Here is a 14,497-nt window from a genome sequence, read left to right as displayed (position 1 = left end):
ACAAATACTGATAGGATACACCTTCTCAGTGATCTCTCTCTCTCTCTCTCTCTCTCTCTCTCTCTCTCTCTCTCTCTCTCTCTCTCTGGTAATTCATTTTTGAAGTAGTAGCCATCATAGTAATACCACGATTAAATTGGTATATATATTTCCTTGATGATTTTTCCGTTTTCTCACCTTCACCACTTAGGCTTTTAGTAAGAGCCTACTATAATGTAGTTTATACTTTAATTCTTACAACAGGGGATTCAGGCCAAGGCTTTGATATATGTAAGCATACTGAAAATAATGAATATATACAGGGTAATATAATGCTTAATATACATATTTATGAAGCAATAAACCTTTTGACAAGTAATTTCATATTGATTCTACAGCATGCACATTAACATAGACTCATATGTTGGGAGTTAATTCTTCACACATCTCTCATATTTCTTTACACCTTGCAAGGCTTTTCTTTTGCACAGCTTGCAAGCTTTTCTTCCAAACTGTCTTTTCAAGAAAAATTGTATAGCAAAGAGCATTGGATGATTGATGTTTTGTCTTTGTGCAGCACAAAGGACAAACATGCTTTCTGCCATTATAAAATTTTCAGGTTTCCTAAGCTCAGGGCTTCTCTCCTTGAAAACAATCCATTCCATATACATCATACATCTGGGCCCAACTGTGTCACTTCATGGGACTGGGGGTGGGGAAGTGGGAGAGTTGAGCAAAAGAAACCAATGCAAATATATTGATGCTTACAAGTGATAAAGTCCTTTGTCTCTGACCCAGGAGTCATATGCCTTCTGCTGGTAACCATTGAACTATGGCAAGTGACTTGTTAACTTTAAAATAGGATAAAATTTCAAACTCTTCATAATTCTTGATACTTTTGGAAGAAAGAAAAAGCATTTAAAGTTTATGGCTTTCTGGAAGAGGAAGGATAAAGGCCTTGTGAGTCAATGAATATGATTTGAGGGAAGTCTATATGTGAATGGTTAACGGAAGTATTAAATTGTACAGTGCAGAGAGCAGTAAATGGAGTTTTATGCTGTAGGCTGTTAATGAGAATATATCAGGGTGGTGGTTACAAGTGAACCGTTAGAAACTAGGATCAGACAACTGTGTGAATGATACCTTGTTTGTTGCTCACTATGTTTTAGGTGGTAGGGACCTCCTCAGCAATCTGGCAGTCAGCATCAAGATATCTCCATTATAATGTCCATACTAATATCCCATACCTTTTCAGATGATATTTACATAGATATGTTGGTTTGCTTGGGAGGTGAGGGAGAAAAGAACATAGTACTTGTAAAAAAAAAAAAAAAAAAAAAAAAAAGGTAACATCTCGGCCATTTTCGGGCTCAAAGCCCCCTATAGTCTAACATTCCAAATTTGGCTCCATTTGGAGGTAACAAAAAATATGCTCAGAGTATTTTGAATGGACACTTTCTTCTGCAAGTAAGCTCTAGCTCCCTCAGGGAGAGTTTCCTGCAATTAAAAACAAACAAACAAACAAACAAAAACACTTTTTTAAAACCACTGATGAAGAACTGTGTCTACAATTCTGACTAAAAGACGACCCCCAAGAGAATGACTTAAAATCTAAATAATTCTTACAGTCAGTGCTTCACCCTGAAAAACTTAACCTTCCTTCTATATTAAAACCTGATAAAATATTGAGAGAAGTTTTCATGACCATGTAGTAGCAAATGACCCAGACTAAGACAGAGTCCTCAAAAAAAAAAAAAAAAAAAAAAATGACCGCTGTGTGAGTCAACCCCACGTTAACCATAAGGTCAAACCCTACAATCCTGCAGCCAAAAAGCAAAATGTTACAGCTCTTGAATCAAGAGATTCCCAAAACAGAAACAATTATGTCAGTAATGATTGCCTTGCTGCCTGGTATAAGGTTTTGCATAGACACAAAGGATTGGAATTTGATTTGTTGAACAGTGAACAGCCCAGCAGCACTGGCTTCATGTGGAAAAAAAAAAAAAAAAAAAGGCTATCTCTTTTGGGAAAATCTTTATACTACAGAAAGCAAAGTTATTGAATCAAAGGATTACTTGATTCTCGGATGTTCCCAAATGCCTTGTCTGATGTACTGTTACTTTGTCTAAATTGTAACCAGATTTTGTGCACTAGGCTGCTATGGATACTTAACATTGTGGCCACTTCCGTGGAATAGAAAATGTATAGAATCACTCTTCTCCGTAGGCAGAACTCAGGCCATTTACATTGCTTTAAATATTACCCCTTTGAAAAAAATTGTTTATATTTTTACAGACTTTTAGAGTATTTTCTAACTGTTGGTCTGCCACTTAGAAAGCTACAGATTGCCTAGCAGATTAAAGTCACTTGTGTTTAGGACCACAAACTTTGGAAACAAATTATGGCTGCTAATATAACCATGTGTGTCACACTGATACAATCCCAAAATAAGAATGCATTCTCTGATGATCTGGCTGGAATTAAGCTACAAATTAAACATATATTACTTAGATGGCTACTATTGCTCTTTGGATCCACTATTATATGAGACATGGGAGCGATCCACCATCATAGATTGAGCAAAAATAAAAGACTATGTTTTTGATGAAGGATCTGCCACTTTGTTCAAGAATTGGGACTCTGCCAAATGTTGACCTGTTGGAGAGTTCCATCTTAATCTGGACATTTGCTGCTACATTTTTATGGTAACATTACTTAAGTTTTCGTCTGGTTTTAACATTAGAACTGTGAATTTTCTTTTTTTAATTTTTTTTTTTTTTTTTTTTTTTTAGGATAGAAGACTTGCTGTAAGAATTATTTGGATAACATTAGGTAAGTTTTCCATTCTCTTATGAATTACCTTTTATTCAGATATATAGACAACTACAGGAGGCCACATTGCATGGAATGTGGTCCCTGTCATCTCTTGACAGATAATCTTCAACTTTGACCTCTTTTTAGAGCTCAACTCTGTAGACCCAATTTTAACTTACAGTATTATTATTCCAATTTGACAACAAACTCCAGAAAATTGTTAGAATCTTCTAAATTAATGAGTCATTTTTTCAGTTATCAGTACAATTTTAGATCTGACAATGGTATATCTTTTTTTGCAAAAAACACTCAACGATATACTGATAGTCATGATGTTCAAGGAAGTTTCTATGCTCCTTACAATTCTAAATCAACTAAAATTATTTCTGCCTTGAACTCATTTATCTCTTCCTGGTTCATATATATATAAGTAAGGCAGTTTAGTTATTTATTTTGGATATCCACAGAAATAAATAATTTCCAGGCATCTTCCTAGGTAATAATCAGAACAAAAATGGTGTTGTGTTCTCTAAACCAATGTTGAATGTTTGAGATTCCCCACCATCATCAACTTGGGGCAAGATGCATCTATTTTTGTCTTAACACCAACTGTAAACTGGCCTGGTTGCTACATTTTACTAGAGGTAGCCTAGCCAGATGGAGAGCGAGGGGATTCAAACATAATTCTGTATCTATCTTGATTCCCTTACTGGATTGATGTGGTCTTATTAAGGATAACATCTTGTTTGTATGTACTGATCATCATGTTCTCCTATATTGGTCCTAATGGATATGAATAGTTTTATAAAAATGCCCTTGCAAATAATTGAAATTGATTAATCCAGAACAAGGTTAAGATACAAGTAAGGGATGATTGAGGAAAGGGTTAATGTTTTAGTTACTTGAATAAGACAAATCAAGTTAATGATTGTAGAGTGAGAACAATAACTTTGTCAGTGGGAAGCAATACCTTAATTCCTGGGAGATACAGGGGAAAGAGGTCCATTAGTGATCTTTGTATTTCAGTATTAACCTTTCCTCATTAAGGAAAACATCTTGGATTATTTCTTCCAACACGTTTCATGAAACTTAAATTTAAATGACCACTAAGCTTTTTAGCCCCTGCCAGACAGTTCTGTTCATATTTTATCATCATTCTCCTAATCTTAGGATTTTCAGAAACAGGAAACCATAGCCCCAGTTCCTGCCCCTCTAATCTAACACATGTCAAGTCAATGCTTTTGATGTCATCCCTAGGGGCAAACAAATATCATTTGGCTTAATAGTGGAAACACAAAACATGTTGGTTCTCTAAAACAAGATCCAGACTCAATTATTAAAACTGAACTGGGGATCCTAAGACTTATCCCCTTTCTAGAAGGTTGAATAGGACATATTGCCAATCTCTTCCCCCAAAATAATTAAGTAGCACTATGGATATTCTCAAAATTCTGACTGACTCTTTCATCTCAGGGGTAGCATGAGTATCTTGGATCTTTACTTCTTCTGTAGAAATCAGGCATTAACTTCTCTCTTTCTTGAACATATGGTGACTTGAACCTTAGGAGTGGTCACAAAAGACTTCAAGTGTTTAAAAAAATGTCACACTAGAATCTCTGAAGAATATGGAGATCTCGCCAAAACGATGATATTTTTAGTTACTCTAGGAAGCTTCCTGGAGTGATAACTGACTCACTCTTTTTTTTTCCCCCCTAATAACTGCCAGCAGGTATTTCTACCATGGGAGTTATTTCTGTTTAAAAGTATGGTAAAAAATGTGTCCCTTTCTTTGGCTGAGGTGATTACTGATCTCATCTTGGCCATGAAAGTTATTCAGGTTAATCTCAATTCTCTGTTCATAGTTACAATGGATGGTAAATTTCCCTAGATTTCTTCCTGAGCCAAGGAAAATTCTATGCATTACTAATATATCCTTCTTTACCTGGATTGATACTTTGGGCCAAGGGCAAGATCAATACAAGAACTTTAAAAGAAAGTCTCTTGGATTTCCAAGGTAGATTCAGACAGTACGTGAATTGTTCAGCTAGTTTAGTTTGGAGACCTAGCAAATAAGCTTGCCAGATAAAATACAGGATACTCATTTAAATCTGAATATCATATAAGCAACAAATAATTTTTTCACATAGGTGTTTTCAATGTAATATGTAGGATTAGCTTATATTAAACAATTATTTATGTAAAATTCCAATTAGCTGGATATTCTGTATTTTTATTTGCCAAGTTTAGCAACTCTACCTGAGGGGTTGTTGAAGTCAATATTACAAGATGACTGCATCCTGTTTCTTGAAGTCTTATTGATAGTTGCCTTAATTTAATACTGCATAAGCAAATTGAATAAATTTGATCTCAGCCTCTTTGGACACGTTACTCAGAATAACATGCTCATGGATAATTCATCCAAAGTCAAGACATTGGATGGAGCAAGTCATGGATATTTGTGTGAGACACAATTTTCCTTTGTCACTTGCATGAAAGTACGTTTTTGAATACATTAGTTGTACCCAGCTTGTAGAGAGTGCCTACTAAATATTTTGGAATGAACTTACAAATACAAAGAGTGCCAAAAAATGTATACACGTTTTAGGAAAGGAAAAGCAATAGTGATTGTAATACTCGATATATATCAATAACAAAAGATGAATACAAGTCTCATTTGACTTCTGCAATTGCAAGAGGTGATCAAAGTGGTTACTATCAGCATCCAGATTCTTTTGATTATGATGAAGTGCTGCTTGAACATAGATAACATATCTTAAAATGTGTATACATTTTATTGGCACCCAGTATATGAATGAAAAAATAAATTAATACATTACGATGCAAAAATATATTCACTATCACACACACATAGGATTTCTATGTTTTTAATCAAGATAATCTATTCAGAACCAAAACATCTTCATATAAATAAGTTTGCTGATCATCATCTAACTATTTTGAAGTCTGATACTCTGGTTCATTTAAACATGATTGATTAGAGATAAATTTCAAAATGATCTGGATTAATGTAGAGTCACATCTGACTGGGTTAGTTAGAAAATTTAGGTAATAACCTCTAATGTATGATTGCAATTTGACCTATATTGGATTAATATATAGGGAGTAAAAATTATTGAGTATGTGTTCAAATATTCTCTGAGAATGCCTGATCAAAATAAGGTTAGTTTATTGGTAACTATGCTTTTACCATATGCTTCCTGTATAGCAATCTTTAAACTATATTGCATTTTCCTCTATGTTAGTTTTTCTCATGTGTCTGCAGAGGTGTTGAGATAGAGTGAGTGTCTTAATCCTCTTATGATACTTGTTGACAAACTATAGCCTTGAATGATTGTACTTCAAATGAAGCTAGTATTGATTATTATAAACTCCATTACAATGGTTTGGTTTCATAAATTAAGTGTAAATAGACTATCTGTTTCTATCTATATTGACTTCCTAAGTTCTTTTGAAAAGTTTAGTTAAAATTCCGTGTTATAATAATTCTGATCTGTTTATATGATGCATTTATAGATCCTTAGCAATACATTCTATGTGTCATTGCAAAGTATAGCACATAGTCATAACAAACTAAAATGTATTTGTCCATAATTAGCAATTTGAATTGTAGCCGATTCTCATTTAACAATTCACAGAAGCTGTTGAGTAAAATCTGACCTCAGTCTTCGGGCTCAAGTCCTAAAACTGACACAGACTACTTTATGGTCTGCGCGTGTTCTAATCCTTACCTTCTACCCTAAACTGGCCCATCGATGCCACTCCCCACACTAGCCTTAGTCTTTTTGACTTCATGACTTGGTTTGTATATATTATTCTGCCACAAACTGAAATTTTCTTGCAGTCAAAATCTGGCTATATGAAAAACAGAATCCTCAATCATAAGCCAACCCAAAAAAGCAAAATAAACCTACTTCCATGGAATATTTGAGATTAAGAGAAAACATTTTATAGGAAATTTGAGGAATAAATGTCCTTTGGATTTATACCATATCCTATTCCTTTGACTGTAGCATGTGGCTTCACCAATTTGGGCATAAATATCATCCAAATGATATAAATTCCAATTTATTGGGCAGTCCTTTTTTGGGACTTACAAAACTGACATTCTCTCAGTAGGTTTATTTTCAAACATGCAGGTCATAATGGGGAGTGCCTTCAACAACTGCAAGGAAATGACTGGCAGAAGGCATTGTCTCATGCTGTCTTTGATGCAGTTGGCGTGAGACTTGGAGTTTAAAAGAGCCCTTTGTAAGTAAAAGGTTGAATAGTATGAAAGGCAGGCTCTGTAAAGCCCCTAAGGATTCCTAAGAGGGTTTGTTCCTGTTCTTTAAAACCTGCCCTTTTTGACAACTAAAATGATTTCAAAAGAAAGTTATTACCAACATGGCACGTTTTACTATGGATGAACAGTGAGCAATACATTGAGATAAAGGTCAACTGTGGTTATTGGTTAAATCTGCAGGACAAATCCAAATCTGTTACTGCTGAAGGAAAGAAATGTGTCTCACCACATCTTTCACCTCCCTCTAATAAGAGAGATTTCAAAACCATTAAGTTTAATAGAAACAACTAATAATACTCTATTAGTTGTCCTTTTAGTGAAATAGTCGAACAGCTCAAGTGCCATTGTTCTTTGACTCTAGTGAATTCTTTTGTAACCTTTCCCAAAGAGATCTCCTATACCATAGTGAATTTTACAAGTAATTCAGAACTAAGCTTAGGAATGTCATTTTATAGAGAACTCTTTTGACATTTTCATTTACAATCCTATCTTCAGGACTGGATAAATATCATATCTACAACTTATTTCAGAGCCTTGAAAGAGGCAGAGTCAAGTATTTTTGACATTTATTGGATTTTTTTTTTTTAGTGTCTTCAATTCTTTATGGGGATAATTTTATTTATTTATTTATTCTTCTAGAGGGGAGGTTGTATATATTTAAATCAATGATGAACACATAGTATACTTTATTTGACACATCGTTACATTAGCATTTGGAGGTTGAATTGATAAATCACATAAGATATATGTGAAGATCCTAAAGAAAATTACCAGTAATTCTATGTGAGGAAGGGAATGATTAAAGGAAACAAACAAAAATTTTGTTCATGTACAGCACAGTTTCAGAGAACAGAACTATGAACCAATCTTACAACAAAAGAAGGCTTAAGTAAAATTTGTGATATCCCCTGAAAGGATCACCTCAATGTATTTTGCTAAGAAAGGCTTTCCCTTACTACTCTGTTTCAAATTTCTTTCCACCCTTCCCTATACTGTGTGTGCCTTATACCTCTGCTGGGGCTGACTATCATCCTATTCTTTCCCTACTCTGCACTTTATCTCAGTTTGACTAGTTTCCTCCCATTTCAGTTGACAACTGGCGGTGTTTGATCAATGTGAGACAGGTGTGACAAGTTGGGGGGTATATGGAAGAGGAGCCCATGGGTTCTCCCCTCCCTCTTTACCTTTCATTGTTTCTCTAGCAGTAGCTATGTAAAGTCTGTGGTTGTAGTTTGTCTTTGTTGGGTGCCCTATACTAAAAACACCACAGACTGGATGGTTTGAAGAGCAGTTGTTTCTGACAGTTCTGAAGCATGGGCAGAATAAGGTACAGGGCAGATTGGGTATCTGGTGAGAATCTGCTTTCTGGTTCATAGATGGCTATCTTCTTCCTGTGCTCTCACGTAGGAAAAGAGGCGTGGGAGCTCTCTGGGTACTCTTTTGTAAAGGCACTAATCCCATTCATGAGGGTTCCACTCTCATGACCTAATAATTTCCCAAAGGTCCTACCTTCAAATATTACTGCATTGGGGATTAGGCTACAACATATGCATTGGGGCAGGTGACACACAAACATTCAGTCTATATAGCATAGTTCATGAAAGATAGGTCTGCATGACTCAAGATTTTGCAGTGACTCTATTCTCTTGGCTCCTATAACAGTACATGTTCCATTTGTCACTCCCCTAAGAGCAAAAAAAATATCATATTACTAGACGCTGGATTGCTTCACGGACATTGATTCAAGATCTCAACCTACCACATCAATAACCAGTGTGTTAAATTTCCTTTCTTTTAAATACCCAGAGGATGTTCTTTCCTCACTCAACTCTCACTGATTTATTTTAGATAAATTAGTATTTATCTAAAACTGTCTTACTAATATATTTTTAGAATTTATTGTTATGGAAGCACTGTAATGATTTCATGGGAGCGCTACCATTAGATCACAGGGTTGTTACAAGTAAATTCTACTTCCGGTAATCTAAGAGATTTTTGGAAGTTTCTGTTCCTTCTTAATTCAAGATCCTTCACTAGTGTTGACTAAATCTTGTTATAGCCATTGCAGTACTTTAAGCAATTCTGAGAAAATTCATTAACCACCACACTGTTTCACTAAGTTGCTTTCTTTCTCTTGCAATAATATTTCAGTGCATTTTGTTTTAATCACATTTAATTGACTTCATACAACTCAGATAACTTTCAAGTTATTTACCTTTTTTAAAAAATTAAATTATTTGAATGGCAAAGGTGTTATTTTCATTTTTCAACATGCTATTGGGGCTATATAGATGACTTATCATAGATGAAACTTAGCAAATATCATGCAAAACAATTCATTTATGCTCAGGAAATTTTAATGTGTTTCCCCTGTATTTTTAAATTTTACTTAGCCCATCTGAATTTCTTTTAACGTTCTCATTTTTTCTCTTTTATTTTACATCATATTTTGAGATAGTTTCCTTTCACGATGTGCTTGGTATGTCTTTGGAAAGCAGTTGAAAATTATCTTAGATCTCAAAACAAAATTTAATTAGTTTTGCTGTAATTTGGCATGTTTGACTGGTTATGATTATAGAAAGAAATGGGAATCAACATCTTATTGCAATTGGACCTTCCAGTTTCTGTTTTGTTTGTTTGTTTTTGATTATGCTAGTACTCCAATTCTTTTCATTTCTCATATGGTATAATGTGTGTATTCACTTTTTTCTCAAATTCAAATTTATATTTAAAGTAAAATTATCAGCAATCATAGGGATAATGTAGTTAGCATTTAATATTTTATTTAACTTAAATTAGCTGACTGAATTGATATTTATCTACAATATTTTTTCTCAATATTTTTTCTAATCATGTAATTATTAAAAAATCTATTCAGGAATATTTAAGCTAATCATGTAGATAATTAGACAGTACTCAAAAACTCGTTTTCTCTGTGGTATATTTCCAATAAACTAAATTTGTGCAGATTAAATTCAGGTATTTTAATATTATAAAAAACAACCAACAAAGTAGCATCTGTGTGGTTATTTATTTTGAGTCAATGATTACACTAAGTGAATTTACTGAAGATATATTGTAATTGTCCCTAAGTAGTGTGATAAATAACAATAATAGTGGAATTAAGTTAAAAGTGCTATTTATATATTCACTGGACACCTGAAATATTTATGAGCACATACCAGAATGTAACTAGTTAATGCAATTTGCTAAATATTATTAATTCCATGCACATATAAACCAAAGTGACTTGCAATATTCATTGTTAAGAGCAATTTAATATTGCTGTATTTACTCAGAAACCTGCCTCAAACTGCTTTTTTTTCCCCAAAACATGACAGCATTACACTGCCACACATTAAAAGCATGATTCTAAATTTTTGCTTTATACGTCACTTTGTTTTCCATGAAAATTATATAGGTCATTGTTATCAGTAGCCTATTGATATTTGAAGCATCCCCAAACAATGATTCCACAAATCAGGCATAAGCACTCTTGGCTTTGTTGCTACTCTCTTCCAACCCATTCCAGTTGATGAACACCACCTGTGTACTCCTAATTCATAGCAGCAGACAATAATTTCCCTTGGATGCCCATTACCAGTAATTATTCCCAAGATAGACTATTAGATATAGCTTGTGAATATCTCAGCTATAAACTTGAAAAAAAATAATTTTAATATTTCCTTTGAGATTCTTTTGTACATTAATGGCAACATAAATTAATGGAATTATTTTTTGAAAAAAAAGAAAAAAAGACATAGGCTTATTTTTTAAAGTAATCAAATTACTTTAAGTAATATTTTCACAGAATTTACAGTGTTCTTATGTGATTCTCTTAACATATAGAAACAGATAAATGCTATAGATAAGGTAACAGAAGCAGTTGATGATAGTTAACTGTTTTTATTTTTTCTTTCATACTGAAGCCATTTCCAAAAATTTAGCTTTGAGTACATAATAATTATGTGGTTTAGTAAAAACATCACTGCTGAAGAAGAAGAAAAGAGGAGAAGGAGAAGGAGGAGAAGGGGGAGGAGGAGGAGGATGAGGAGAAGGAGGATGGGAACAAGGAGAAATGAAACAAAGCAAACACTTTTTCCTGAATTTAAAGACATGCTAAATCCACAAGAACTTAAAGTGGTTGCTTTGAATATTTAATACAATGATAAATTCATTTGTAAAAATGTAATATATAATTACATGTAAGCATCATGTTTGGAAACTTTGTAATATTAAAAATGAAATACTTTGTACTGCTTTTATTCTATAGAATATATATATATATTTTGGTTTGTTAATGTCTCTGTTCATTGGGACACGTAGGTCCATGAAAACTTGTGAAGTGTGTGTTCATAAGCTCTTCCATTCTGCTACAAAATGCTGGTGTATGACAGTTCACAGTGATCCAACTCTCAGTTTTCTCTGTGAAAGAGAAGTTACTGTGGATAAAAGTTGTAACCAATATACATATATGAATAATAAGAGTATCAGTGGCAGAGAGGAACAACTTTGTATACAAAGTACACAGGGTGTGTTTTTTGTTTGGAGGAAAGAGTAGTTTTGCCCTAAAAAGAAATGACTGGTTGTCTCAGAGTGAAAGTGTAGTACAAAACCTTAGTGGCCATATAAAGTGTGTGTGTGTTTACTTGTTTCCCTCTATTCATTCACCGTTTCTACATGCTATACTCTTTAAGCAACCACACCATCTTCATGTGCTTGCTGCTCAATATTCTCAGATGTGGATTCATTTAATTTATGCAGTTATGAATTATGTTTTAGCAGCATCCTATCATTTTGCAGTAAGAGGACGTCCCAGTGCATTGGGTCTGACATTTTGCCTAAAGTAAATTGCCAATAGCGCTACTTTAATATTAGATAACAAATATCTTAGATTTTACTACATTTTAAAGTAAATATTTTCTAAAGGACCACATAGAGTTCTTACAGTAAATTTAGATACAGTATATATATATATATATATGTGTGTGTGTGTGTGTATATACATATATACATATATATACATATATATACATATATATACAGTATATATATATATATATATATATATATATATATATATATATATATCATTGTTCATTCTCTTTATAAGAAAGGAATCTAAGGTAGCTTGTGAAATAGTCTATTCTTTTCATTCTGTTAGACAACTGTTGTTGAAATTATAATGAACATGAGAAAATCTCAAATTGTTTGAAACTATAAATTGTATGTTTCTTAAAAATTCACTATGCCATCATTTAACATTGAAAAATAAATTGTAATTAAAATAGTGTTAATACATGTATGAACTTTTCTTAACTTAAATGTTTAACATTTAGATATAGACTGTGTTTTAACTTAGTATATTTCCATGATGACTTTACTCAGCTTGGTGTGCAGAATTATTCTTTGCCCCTTTTGACTTCTCTGAGCCCTAGTAGGCTAAACTTTAGATCCCTTCCCATTGGTTACAGTTTTGGCCAAAGGGTAAGGGGAGAGAGTGTGCTTGTTATATATTCTACATGCTCTATGTTGGATCACTGTTTTGTCAATGGCTGCATTATCTATGACCATGGTGTCACTTGAGTGTCCCCACTTCCGTTACTATAACACTGTGAGCTCTGATAAAAGGAGTCTCTTCTCTGTGAAGCTAGATAGGATAATAGCTTCTAGCTATTGTTAGTCCCTGAGAGTTTTACCATCAATTTTATTTCTACTCAAATCTTCATCTATGGCTGTAAATAGTAAATGCATGAAATTATCTTTAAATAGACTATTTGTTTGTGTCAGCTCTTTCCTGTCTGGCCTGGCAAGATTAATAAATAGGCCAACTGAAATTGCAGCAGGATTAAATCAGACTAATGTAATATCTTATCAATTATAAGTTGCTAAGTGATAGGAAGCAGTTGAGTAAATCATTCTTAAGGTTTTCTTTCTACCTAGAATATTAGCAGAAAATAGGACAATAAGAGCTGCCCATGGACATCTGCGCTTTTTCTTCCTAAGGTATTTTAACATTAAATATCTAAAATTTGAGAGAAGATACAGTGTTCTGAGCCTAGAAACAGGGATTGGCTGCTGTAGTTGGCTTTACATTAATCACATTAGTATAAAATTAGAACCAAATACACTTCAGGTTCTATCCTAGTAAGATACAAAAGGTTCTGCACAGTTGAGAGATAGTTCAGAAGGCGCTCTTATTAAGCAACTCTTTCACTGTGAGTCACATCTCTCCTATGAAAGAGAATTCCTGATCTATGAGAATCTTCCACCACAAGTATGAGTGCCAAGAAGTAGGAATTAAGGAGGTTATGACCAGCCTTTATTTGTTTCTTTTGTATGCTCATATAATAAATTTTTTAAATTCCTTTTAAAGTCCCAGTTTATTGCAAAGTGTTAAATTCTATTGCTCAGTGAGTCTGCATTAAAGTTTAAATTGGCTATAGATAAATGAAGTTACCTAGCAAGTATTCCTAAAACCCAATGGATGAGACAGTGGTCAGGAGTCAATCCCCTTCTACATTATAGTAAAGAGATATTTGAATTACATGTGCATTGTCTCCATAGCAAACAAATATTTAAGACCTCAGCAACAGAATTAACTTTTGTTGATTCTCAATGATTTATTTCATCACTGACATGAAAATAATATCACTTAGTTTCTGACATAAATCAATATAAATTACATGTTATCCCCCCCAGTAATGCATAATTATAATGGAATATAAAATAATTTTGCAAATCAAAGAAGCTATGGTGGTAAGAAAGTATAAATAATTAATTACCAAAATTATAATTCCATAAAATACATATAGTGTTTATCACTATTCTCTTACAGCGATTAACATAGAATATTAATCAAATGTAATTCCTCATAAGCACTCAGTATTTGCAGGTTTATAGTACATTCACGTTTTCAAATATTCTCAATATACCATAAACCAATATTTTCTTATTTTTTAGGTTTCTGATGACATTTGTTAATATGCTCTTTTAGTTTTCTATTTAGTGGGTTAAATGTCATAGTCACAGATGTGTGTTGTCACTTTATCTAAACAAAATTCAGCAACAGCAGTTATTTCCAAATGGTATACACCAAATGCCAGAAATTTTAAGAAAAAGTAGAGGTAAAGGAAGCAATAAAAACAAACAAACAAACAAACAAACAAATAAATAAATAAAGCAGGAAAAGGAACACTGGTGAGGAAGCATGTCATACCTATCTCATGTTTTGTGACAAATACGGAAATCGTTCTGTACCCCTACCCAAAGGAAAATTGTACTTTCTTTTCTTAGCAAAACTTTTGGTCTTGCTATTTTTCTTTCACTTTCTTGCAGTGTTCTTTGCATCATTTGTTCTCTCTTTCTTTCTCTTTTACTAACAAAAATGTCCCCAAAGCC

This window comes from Rhinolophus sinicus, chromosome 16 (genome assembly GCF_057876585.1).
Source record: "Rhinolophus sinicus isolate RSI-liver-muscle chromosome 16, RSI-T2T, whole genome shotgun sequence".
Classification (NCBI taxonomy): Eukaryota; Metazoa; Chordata; class Mammalia; order Chiroptera; family Rhinolophidae; genus Rhinolophus; species Rhinolophus sinicus.
Note: the sequence above shows the minus strand (reverse complement) of the source record.